A 13550-nucleotide genomic window follows, 5' to 3' on the forward strand; every position below is an offset into this window, starting at 1 on the left:
GGCTACCAGGCCGCTCCAAGTAGCTTCCATGCTACCAGCTTCTCCACACAGCTCCCAGGCCGCACCAAGTAGCTTCCACACTACCATCTCTCACCTACGGTTCCCAGGCCGCTCCAAGTAGCTTACACGCTACCTGCTTCTCCACACGGCTCCCAGGCCGCACCAAGTAGTTTCCAAGTTACCATCTCTCACCTACGGCTCCCAAGCCACTCCAAGTAGCCACCCAGCTACCAGCATTCACCCATGGCTATCCAGCCACTCCACGTAGCCACCCAGCTACCAGCGTCTACCCACGGCTATCCAGCCACTCCACGTAGCCACCCAGCTACCTGCGTCTACCCACGGCTATCCAGCCACTCCACGTAGCCACCCAGCTACCAGCATCTACCCACAGCTATCCAGCCACTCCACATAGCTACCCAGCTACCAGCGTCTACCCACGGCTATCTAGCCACTCCACGTAGCCACCCAGCTACCAACATCTACCATCCATTTGCAAGCTCATCTACTGGTACCCCGAACAGCTCAGTCAGCCTACCTGCATGTCCCATTCTGGTCCCTCCAAGTTCCTTCTGGTCTCACTCCAACGTTGCTAGTTTCCAGTTCCAGTCATCAAAGGCAGTTCTCACTGCTACCCAATTCCTATATTAAAAGAGCTATTCATGTTTCCCATGGTTCCAGTCCAGCCGGCCTCCAGTGATTCCAGTTCATCACCTGAGACAGGTAACTCACTAACACCAACTGTGACACCCCTAGTGCTGCAATGGCAATCTACAGTGACTTTTAATGAAACTGTTCCAGGTGCAAAAAGGTGCTGGGCAGTAGAATACACTTAAACATCCAGTGACTATAGGCTTGGAACCAGGAGATCAGCTAGCTGTCTAAGGAAGGTTGCTGTCTCATATAATAATTGATTAAAATAGGATCAGATGCAGCAGCGGCTCCCATCCTCTTGCATGAGGGGAGCTGCCACTGCTGGTCTGGCTGGCCAGACCAGCAGTGGTAGCAATCAACTGCACAATGGATCTGGCAGGCACCAGGACCAGCGCAGAAGCAGCGGTGGTCTTGCACATGCACATAACATCAGCTTTCAGGGATTGCATTGGCTGCATCCCTTAGAAACCATGTAAGGCAGCCCAAAAGGTCGAACAGTGGCTTACAGTGGAAGCAATTCTCTGCTGATCGCAGTCTGGACTGGCAGTCCCAGGGGGAGAAAACACCACCCTCTGGGGCTGCTTTTCTGGTGTGTGTCTGGCAGGTAGTGCTGCCTATGGGAAGCCACTGCCCATCACAGTGTGGCCAGTGCAGTCACAGACTGCACTTACTCACTGAGGTGGCAGTTTTTACTGGGGGCAAAATCCACCACTCATCAGATGTTTTATATGTGGTGACTTGGGCCATGTTGTGGCTAATGTGTTCTCTGAACCTATGCAATGTTATAATGCTTATATAAATCACAGAGTATATGTATTTGCTCAGCTATCCTGTACTGCAGACCACCTTAGAATCCACTACCATAGAAACTATCTGCTGATTGGCTGAGAGAGGTCTGACTCTTAGCCAATCAGCACTAAGGTGCAGGAAATGCAGGGGGTTCTGTCATTCTCCTGGAAGTGTTGTATGTACAAAAAGTGCTTGCATGTACATGGGATTGGGCTTGTTGTTTGTCTTTTTCCAAGCACCCTGGATGTCAACCAGGAGAAGGGGATCGACCAGTGCCATGGAGTAGGTAAGTATGTAGCATAAATGCACCTGAGTGATTAACACATTTGGTGTGTGTCTTGTCTTTTTTAAAATATTTTCTTTACAGTGGAGGTACAGGTGCCATTAGACCCTTACAGTCTGTACATAGTGGCACTTATGGTTCTCCAAGTGCTGTCATGCCGGGGCAGGCTTGCTGGAACCTGTATTTCCACTGTAAAGAACATTATTTTTGAATATTTATCACACCAGGGGTGCAGGGAGTAGTTTAGGGCTCAACACCAGGCCAGGGCTTTCCTCAGGATAAGGGAACCCTTTTTTGGGGGGTCTCCACTTTCCAAGGACTCCCAGGATTGGGCTGACCAGTTTGGGGCTGGTTAATATGATGGCAGGGGGAACCTGTGAAGGGTGTCCCCTGATTATGGCTCCCCCTGCTGTTTTGCCAGGTGCTGGTTACTGGAAATATGAGGAACACCATGCCATTTTCCCCTGAATATTCACTACCAGAATGGACTCAGAAGTTCAGGGCTGGTTATGCTTTTTTTGGGGGAGAGGAGGGGTTGCAGATGCCATTTTTCTTCTAATTTTTAACCCTTTTTACACAGTCAAACACAAAAGCTCTGCACAAATCGTACTGATATGTGCCCTGCTTTGGCAGAACACTAAGCTCATAGACATGTCTATTGATTTTTTTCTATTCTGCTCCATGTTCTATCATGTTTTCAAGCATTATTCTTAGAAAATCCATAAGTTGTATTCCTGTCTATGGAAAATATTTGTGTGTTGGTTTGGTGGTCTATTGACTTCTATTTGTGTGTTTGGTTGTCTGTTTGTGCACGATCGTGTTTTTGTAGGTGTTTGCCTTTTGTAAATCTCTGAGTTGCAAAATCAAGGGAAGCTTACACAGGAATGCCATCTCAGCTAGACAAAATTCTTAGTAAATTTACCACCTTATCTCTATCCATGTACAGTTTGTATGCATTGGTTTCTTTCCACACTCCAAAAAACTTACTGGTAGATCAATTTGCTTTTGACAAAATAGTTCCTAAGTTTTTTGGTAGGGAATTCAGACTTTGGCCCTCATTCAGAGCCGTTCGCTATTTGCGTTAGTTCGTTCAAAAACAAGGGGTGGCTATGCAAATGATCCGTTCGCACATTGCAGTCTGTTCACACCTCTAAGTCTGAACGAGCGAGCAAAAACATACGCTCGTTTATTTGATAAAAACGCCCCCTGGCCGCTCGCACCATACGTCATGTCCGCTATTTATTAGATTAATCGAGTACATCGAACAGGATAAGAACTGCTCGCTATTCTTGTGGTTGGTTTTTTCAACCGCTATTTTGCGAGCAGTTCTGAGTTAAAAAAAAACAAGTGACGTGGTCATTGACGCTGCTGTATTAATTATGCACACCCATAAAACGCCCGTTTTGACCTTTAAGCACGCCTGCGATCGGATTTCCACTCCCCGTTTTCAAGCACCTTCCCCTGTTACCACCCACATATGCCTCCTTCTGTCACTCAAAATAGCAGGCATTCGCTATATTGCGTACAAATGATTTTCAGCCACACTGACCGGTTCGCGCATGCGTACTAAAAACCTTACGCATGAGCAGATGTGCGAACATCGCTCGGAACGAGCGTACTGCCGCTAGCGAGTGGCTCTGAATGAGGGCCTTTATTTTCTAATTGGATAGATAGTGATGTGTAATACAGTATAATTGGTGCTACACAAATAAATGCTAAAAATTATTGTAAATTATACTGTGGGACAATTTTTTTAAGCATTGACAATTAAGACCTTGTATACTACCAGGTTTTCTAACTGTAACCTTAAAATCAGGAACATTTACAGTGTATTTTATGGGATTCGCTTAGAGTTGGATCTGAAAATACATGGGGAACACCCACTTAAAAAGTAAATTTTTTTGCCTTGTTTATTCAAAATATTTTAAGATGCTTCCAGCTCAAAAGCAGTAGCATAGGAGTCAGGTATATTTTAGGCATAATCTGTGTACCTTGAAAGTGATACAGTAATAGTAAATGCTTAAGTTGCATTATCCTGTTTTACACAATTTAATAATGTAGTGAAGTATCATATATACAAGAGAAAATTATGTCTTCACAGTTTTATTACGTTGCATGTTCCATATAAAAATATAATATAAATAAATACAAACACAAATGCAAAAAAAATTATAAAATACAATGCAAACATCTGTAATACCCCTATTACACCAGATCTAAAATCCGGGTTAATGCAGGGTTAACCCGGGTAGCTCCTCGGTGTAAAAGGGGACTGGGTTGGATTCCCGGGTGGAGTGACCTGGAAATCCAACCCAGGTAAGTTGCAGAGTTTTACACGGGAATAACCCATGAAACCCTGCAGTGTAAACGGTGCGATCTGGGTCACGATGACAAGGATCATGTGCTGCATGCCTGCCAATTGGTGAGCTTCAATGGCTTGGAGATGATGTCATCTTCAAGTGTCCACTTCAATACTGGAAAAGCTGAGTCACTGCAGACCCGACTCCGGTGTGAATGGCGCCGTATAGGGAATATCCTGGGTCAGCGCCAGCTAAATTCTGGGTCTGAACCGGTCTGGAACCCTGTTCCAACCTTCAGGTCAGACCCGGAAATCAGGTTTAAAAGCATTTTTATTTTCCCTTTTAAAAACCTAAGTTAAATCTTTCAAGGGGAAGTCCAAATGTAAATGTTAATTAAATAATGTGAATAGACAGCTGTGATGTCATATAATACAGACAGAATTTTAATGAATTATGCGCTATCAGCTGACTAGTCAGTGCACCATCAATAAATCAATCAATCAGCAAGCAGCTAGCTGAAGGCCCCCATACAGCAGAGATTGATTGCAGCAATCGTGCAATTTGCAATCGATTGTGTATAAATATCTTTCCCTTTTTCAATCGATTGCAAATTGCAGAATTGTCATAATCGATTGAAAAAGGGAAAGATTTTTATACACAATCGATTGCAAATTGCACGATTGCTGCAATCAATCTCTGATGTATGGGGGCCTTAAGTCTACTAACAGTCACACTGTCATCATTGCATAGTGTTTCGCCTCACTTCCAGCACCCGCAATTTATACAGTATATAAGATACCTATGGATGCATTCAGGCATAATTGTGTTGCAATTACGTTGTCAACCTCTAACTGTAATGGCCTATCCGTGTCCATTCCACTTAAGTAAACAATGCACAAAAAATGCTAACTGTAAATGCATTTTTGGTGCATACAGTATGCACAGTAAAAAAAAGTTATACAAAAACAGATGCAAGTGAAACTCTAAATAAGGCACTGTGTTTAACAGTTGCAATAAACATACATTTAAATTTATGATTATAAATGTGCAAGTGCTCTTATCATTATAAAGTGTACTATGATGGTGCAAATTTGGGCCTATTGCAATTATATGCAAAGGCCCAGTTTCCATTCTCTTTATGGAAGTGTAAAAACAAGTCATTTTGCAGTAAAAAAAAAGGTTCTCTGTCTGTCTTTAATCAAGGGAGCACTACTGTAAAATCATCTACTCCATGCATTTAATCTCATTGAGTTATCGCTTCCTGCAAAGCAAAATCTCATCTTTACATGTGTAACATAAGGTGCATAAGTGAACATAACCGGCATTTTATTATGCATACCCCTGATCTAGCCAGATCATACTATTACCACACACCATATTTTTCAACCCTGCATACATCATTGTCTTAGCCTGTTAACCAATGTATTTCTTCTTATAAACAATACTACTTTTTATAAATAAATAACATTATGAAGACTTGAATGTAAGTTGTCCATCATTGTGTGTAAACATGTCTGCCCTAATCCATGCATTTTGTTTCCATTAACACCCTATTACAATCTATTGGATGAAAGTAAAGATGTGACAGAGTTGTGTACAATTTAGCAATACCCATACATGTTTACAAGCTCTCTCTTCAGCTACTGTCACATTTCCTAGCTCCCTTGACCCTCCAAGTTGCTTAAGATAGATGAAAACACCCACCACTCACATGTACTTTATTCACACATCTTATTTGACCCACTTCAATCTGTATTTTATTCCAAACACTCCACAAAGACTGCACTGACTAAGGGAGTCATTAATGTAATCACTGCTAAGTCGAAAGGCCATTACTCACTTCTAATTTTCTTGTATCTCTGCTGATTTTGACACTGTTGACCACTCTCTTCTCATAAAAATGCTAAAATCCCTACTTCTTCAAGACATCGTGGTTCTCATCATACCCCCCTCCCAGTGTATACTTCTCTTGATCTACCACCTCTGTACTTGCTTTGGAATTTGGAATAGCCCAAGGCTCATTCCTACTGTAAGTACTGTTCTACTCATTTTACTGTATAGCACCTTTCCTGAAAAACCAATCTGCTCAGATTTTAGTTTCATACTGTATCTCACTTTTATCATCTCCTATCCAATTCTATCTATCCTCTCCAGACATCTCACCATATGTGTTGGCCCACTTTACTGGATATATTTCTGCTATTTCATCTTGGGTGTCATCTTGCCATGTCAAGATGGCAGAGCTTAATCTTTCAAAAACAGTTAATAATATTCCCACCTACGAACAGTAGTTACCAACCCCACATTTCTATTACTGTCTAAAACACAACAATAAAACCTAACCCTCAAGCTCGCTGCCTAGGTGTCATCCTTGACTATGAACTATGCTTTGTTCACCACTTTAGGTTGTATTCAAATAATTTTATATACATCTAAGAAACATATGTAAAATGCACACATATCTCTCACAAGTGACTGCAAAACATATCATAACATAATCTCCACCCTGGATGATTAAAATTGTCTCCTTACGGGTCTTCCCCTAAACTAGGGGTGGGGAACCTTTTTTCACAGGCCATACAAAATTATCAACTTAAACATTATCCTGCTATATTTGTTAAAACTTTTTATCAATTCACCCCTAATGTGATGGCTGGAACTGCTTCTCTTTGGTTGGCTCCAGCAGCCAAGAGGAGGGGGAGGCTGTCTGTATGTTGCCAGACAGAGTCTGGAGGGTCAGTCCTGATCTTTGTTTGACAGGCAAGGTGGAGGGGCAGCCCTGGGGTCCTCAAAGTCCAGCACTGATCTAACCATCCAGGCCCCACTGATGACAGCCCTGTACACTTGCTGCACAACCTGCTATGCTGAGGGGGAGAGAGCCCTGTATGCCCACTGCACATCCTGCTGCCACTGAGAAAGCCACAGCCCGGCCAGGCCAAATGATTTCTGGACTTTTCCCATCCCTGCAATTAACAATCTTTCACCTTTATAACTTATTTTGAATGCAAGAGCTTAGCGGATCTTTTTGGCAAAAAGGTTCTTCTTCTATTGCTGTACTATGTTACTCCCTATATTAGTGGCCTGCATTTTACCAAATTCAATCTAAAATTGATATGTTTACCATACATACCATACAGTAAGGCTAACAACCAAACTGCACCAACATACTTGCATAACATGCTTACTTCAAAATATCTCCCAGCTTGACCCTTCTACTCTGCGCAAGCTTTGCATCTCTCATCAACACAAAATGCCTGTTCCCATCACAGTTGCAGGACTATTTTTGGGATACACCCTCTCTGTGGAGCATCAGTAATATCTGTCTCCAAACCTTCAAATATTCCCGGAAAAATCACCTCTTCAGACAAGCTTATCAAATTCCAGAATCACCCATATAACCTCCAAATGCTTTTCTACCCTATTACTTCCCCTTCAAAAAATCACTAGACTTACATGTGTTTTATTTTTAAACTACACATAACCCAACATTGCTGTGTTCATATACAGTAGCCTACCAACACCAATTTCCAATATGTATCACTTATACTCATTTATCAAAGACTGTGAGCATTGCCCTCTTACCACTTTGCCTGTCTGTTATTGCCCAGTCTCATTTTATTACTATTTTTTTTCCATTTGTAAATATCAATGGAATATTCTGGCACTATATAAATAAATGAAAACAATGTTAATAACATACAATCATCAAACATACTTGCATTCAACTCTGCAGAAGCTACTATGTCATCATCTGTAGATATACCATAAAAATAGACAAGATTTACACATTTCCGCACATAATAAATACAGAAAATTCTGTGGTAGTCTCTTTATGCAGCCCGATCTGAGACGATAAAATATACATCATTGCTTTTCATTGCCATTCATCTCAGGGCTCTCACTTGATTAACAAACTACGATGAGTGAGCAGAGTGTTTCTAAGATGCATTTTAGTTAAAAGATACCAAAGTGTTATTTCATTAATAATCTGTCCAGCTCTTGGTTGGTTATTCTCATGTATACTCCATATATAATACTCTATATATAATTAAAATCCACATGAATAGTATGTCTACTACAGTATGTAGTTTCCATATAATGAAAAAATTTAGTATCATTTATTTTTTTCCTAAATGTGTATTTTCAGCAATTGTAAAAACACACTGTAATTGAAAACTATATTGCCACATTTCATATGTGTGCAATTGACACTAATTTGTATGTACATAAGTGTGTATTGAAGACCTTAGAACATGAATTGTACAGAATACAATAAAACTACAATACATCTGAATAAAGAAAAAATGCTGGTAGATAATGTAGGAATTTTCAATAGAATATAAGGATGGAATATTCTGTTTGCATTCCCCCAAAAGACACAATGTCTGAACTGAAAAAATAAAATATTTACATACATTTATTGTTTTCCAAACTGGAAATATTAGACTTTTAATGGGCTGTAAATAGAATTAAGTATTTCCTTAGAATGATCTTTCTTGTTATCCAATATATGCCCTGAATTATTTGCAAGTTTAATTTTGGCTTTTATTCTGCTTTGTCCAAGTTGTACTTCCATAAACACAAATTAGGTATAGTTTCATACACATACATCAGCCATTTGCAGACATTACAAAATGCAGGCTGTAATAGGAATAATGGGCCCGATTCATTACCGATCGCAACTGTGATTACGCATGCAATCAGCAGATTGTTGTGTTCTGCACATGCGTATGCATCACAGTGCATGAACCGGCCACTGCGATCGGGACTGCGATCACAGTGATTGCATAGACCAAACATAGAGTGATTGACTGGAAGTGCTGTTTGTGGGAGGTGACTTGGGGGTGGTCAGTGAAACGCTGGCATGCCAGTGCATTTGAACGCCATTGCATGGGTATGCATAAATTATCCACTGCGATGCCATACACAACATGAGTACTCATAGCGTGCAATGAAGTTAGCAATTCCTGAGTAGGGTTAGAGCTTGTGCAAGTATGCTTGAGGCTGCAATGGTTCTCTATAGTACCGATGGTTTTGCAGTCTTGTTAAACATTACGGATCTTTGTAAGGCAAAGTGGATGTCTTTATGTTGAGTTGCGATAGCATAGCGATCGCAATAGTTTAGCATACTATCGCAGTGAGACTGCATCCATTATCGCTTTTGCAATCACAGTTATGATCCATAATGAGTCAGGCCTAATGCTGGGTACACACTACACTGATGTGAACAACAAACCCACAGACAGAGTGGCTAATTTTGGCAAGCATCCACACTTACCAATAAACCTCATGACATGTTTGCCCAAGCATCACAATTGGGTGGGAATTTAAATGTGCCTGCCCAGTTGGGATGTCAGTGTTGGCAGTTCCTGTGGTCAGTGTAAAGAATGATCGGTGGGTCACCCGAATAAACCGGCAGATGCGCACAATATACATGCAAGATATATTGCATTTGCCAAGCTGCATGGCTGCACAATATATCTGTGAACAGCGCCATTCACAGATATATTGTGTGCACAAATGAGCTAGCAACCAGCTGTACAACCAATATATTGCGTAGTTGTGTACCCAATATTTGTCTATAATGTAAACCTTTACCTAAGTAACACAATAAATTTGGAATTATTTGTTATTTTCATAGTTTAAATTAGGGGTGTGCACTGGCCACTTTTCGTGTTTTGTGTTTTGGTTTTGGATATGGATCTTTCTTCGTGTTTTGGATCTGGATTGGTTTTGCCAAAATCACTCTTCCGTGTTTTGGGTTCTGAGTTTTGTATTTTGGATCTGTATTTTTTGGGGGGAAAAGCATAAAAACAACTAAAATCACAGAATTTGTGAGTTTTTCTGTTCCTATGTTATTATTAACCTCAATAACATTAATTTCCACTCATTTCCAGTTTATTCTGAACACCTCACAATATTGTTTTTAGGCCAAAAGGTTGCACCGAGGTAGCTGGATGACTATGCTAAGCGACTGCAGTGGCAGACAGGATGGCAGTTTGAAAAACTAGGCCCCAAACAGTACATAATGCAAAGAAAAAAGAGGTGCAAGATGGAATTGTCCTTGGGCCCTCCCACCAACCCATATGTTGTATAAACAGGACATGCACACTTCAACAAACCAATCATTTCAGCGCCAGGGTCTGCCATATGACTGTGGCTGAAATGATTGGTTCATTTGGGCCCCCACAAAACAAGCTGGCAATTAATCTGTCCCTGCACAAACTGGCTCTTCAGAGGCAAGATGTTGTCCTCATCCTCCTCATCCAACGATTCCTCAGCCTCTTCAGTGTTGTGTACATCCTCATCCTCACAGAGTATTAATTTGTCTACCACCACAGGTCCCTCTGTACTTTCTGGAGGCTGGTCTCCCTGTAAGATTTGATAATTCATTTTGATGAACATCGTCTTCTCCACATTTTGTGAAAGCAACCTTCTACGCCTTTCACTGACAAGGTTCCCGGCTGCACAAAAAACTCTTTCGGAGTACACACTGGAGGGGGGGCAACTCAGATAAAATAGAGCCAGTTTGTAAAGGGGCCTCCAAATTGCCTCTTTTTCCTGCCAGTACTGGTACTGTACTGGTACTGACATGCCTACTTGGATGCTGTCACCGATGTAATACTCCACCATTCTGTCAATGGTGACAGTATCATATGCAGTGACAGTAGACGTCAGAAATTGTTGCCAGGTCCTTCAGTCTGGACCAGATGTCCAAACTGGCCCTTGACTTATGACACAGGCGCATGCTTGACGCTGCTACTTTATTGATATACGTGCAGCTACAGCACACACAATTCACAAACATAGAAAAATAAATTGTTTTTATTTTTGTGCACTTTGGGGGTTACACCACCATTTAACAAATGAGCCAACTGGCCCTTGATTTATGACACAGGTGCATGCTTGGCGCTGCTTTGTTGATGCACGTGCAGCTACAGCGCACACAATTCACAAACACAGAAAAGAAGAATTTTTTTTTGGGAGTGCACTTTGGGGGTTACACCACCCTTTAACAGATGAGCCAGCCGGCCCTTTACTTATGACACAGGCACATGATTGGTGCTGCTCCTTTGTTGATGTATGTGCGGTTACAGCGCACACAATTCACAACACAGAAAAGTAGAATTTTTTATTTTTTTTGGAGTGCACTTTGGGGGTTACACCACTCTTTAACAGACTTATGACACAGGCGCACGCTTGGCGCTGCTCCTTTGTTGATGCATGTGCGGCTACAGCGCACACAATTCACAACACGGAAAAGTAGAATTTTTAATTTTTGGGGGGAGTGCACTTTGGGGGTTACACCACCCTTTAACAGATGAGCCAGCAGTCCCTTTACTTATGACACAGGTGCACACTTGACGCTGCTCCTTTGTTGATGAACGTGCGGCTACTGCGCATACATTTCACACACAAACACAGAAACAAAGAATTGTTTATTTTTTGTGGACCGCACTTTGGGGGTTAAACCACCCTTTAACAGACTTAGGACACAGGCGCATGCTTGGCGCTGCTCCTTTGTTGATGAACGTGCGGCTACTGAGCATACATTTCACACACAAACACAGAAACAAAGAATTGTTTATTTTTTGTGGAGCGCACTTTGGGGGTTAAACCACCCTTTAACAGACTTATGACACAGGTGCATGCTTGGTGCTGATGCACGTGCAGCTACAGTGCACACAATTCACAACACAGAAAAGAAGAATTTTTTATTTTTTTTGAAGTGCACTTTGGGGGTTACACCACCCTTTAATAGATGAGCCTGCTGGCTGTTTACTTATGACACAGGCGCACACTTGGCGCTGCTCCTTTGTTGATACACGTGCACCTACAGTGCACACAATTCACAAACACAGAAAAGAAGAATTTTTTATTTTTTTTGAAGTGCACTTTGGGGGTTACACCACCCTTTAATAGATGAGCCTGCCGGCCATTTACTTATGACACAGGCGCACACTTGGCGCTGCTCCTTTGTTGATACACATGCACCTACAGTGCACACAATTCACAAACACAGAAATAAATGTTTTTTTTGCTCTTGGAGGGCGCACCCCTGATGGACAGATCACACCCTGGACAACACTACAGCACCCCTTTAGGACTACAACCTTTATGGGACACTGCACAACACAGCCCAGCCAGCCCCTATAGACTTTTGGAGTGGACACAGCCCCTATGAACAACTGACTGCACAACACAGCCCAGCCAGCCCCTATGGACAACAGCAGCACAACACAGTCCAGCCAGCCCCTATGGACAATACCAGCACAACACAGCCCAGCCAGCCCCTATGGACTTTGGAGAAGTGGACACAGCCCCTATGGACAACAGCAGCACAACACAACACAGCCCAGCCAGCCTTAACTCCCACCCTCCCTCTTCACTATCTACAGCCGGAGTGAAAAATGGCACAGACGCAGGGACCTTTTATAGAATCCAAAACCCACGAGATCCGGAAGGCGGGATGATGACATTTTGCCTCGATTTCAGTTCCGAGTCAGGCGGGAAAACCCGAGCCAGACTCGGTACCCGGCTCGGATCGGGAGGGCCCGGGGGGGGATTTCGGATTTAGAAATCCGAACCCGCTCATCCTTAGTTTAAATAAATATTTCCTTAAAATATTTTTACATTACAGCATAAATTTTAACAACGTTGCTCCCTTGAACTATACTCCCTTGAACTACATAATTTTGGAACAGTATACATATCTAAATTCAATTAAATTGGTGATTAGCAGTATAAAGAAAAATAATTCACAGTTCATCTTTATTATGTAATTTCCTCAAGTCTTTTCTCTTTCCATATTTAAGCTCTTTAAAAAAAAAACTAGCAAATATGAATAAATAAAAAGTGCAATCCATTTTTGTTCTTCTTGTTTTAGCATTTTTTTTGATGATTCAATAATTCAGAGTCATGTTCTCTGCAGAGGCCTCACTGACACAAATTACACTTTACTGTATTCATGGGGATATCTTTCTGCAATATGCATAATCTTACATTCCCCTGATTTCCACTTACATTAAACATCTAAAGCATGCAACCATCTATCTTCCAGGCTACATTTGCACTGCTTCCTTTTTTCAAAAGCTTTTAACAATATCGTCATACACCCACAAGCCGGTGAATGCAGTTTGTAGTCACTGTACCAATTTTAAACAGCAGGACAGGGACAAAGTTGCTTTTGACCTGAGAGTGGTTTTGAAAAAATAAAAAACAACCAGAGAAATTACAGTGTTACACAGATAAGTGGAAGGAATTATACCAAGCAACATCTATTTCTTAACATTTTAAGCAATTGTGTTCTATCATGCTTAATGTTACATTTTGGGAAACAACTGGAATCATTTGTGAAACACAGTGCAAGCTCATTAGCTGCATTTACTATACTTGTATGCCACTTGAATTTCATTACAGCTGCCTTATGCATCATGTGCACTTTAGATGGAACAGGTTAAAAATAGCATGCTGAAAGAATATTCCATTCTCCCAGGATATTGGGTTTACATGTATAGCTCTTT

The sequence above is a fragment of the Taudactylus pleione genome, unplaced genomic scaffold (genome assembly GCF_031769625.1).
Source record: "Taudactylus pleione unplaced genomic scaffold, aTauple2 ptg000007l, whole genome shotgun sequence".
Lineage (NCBI taxonomy): Eukaryota > Metazoa > Chordata > Amphibia > Anura > Myobatrachidae > Taudactylus > Taudactylus pleione.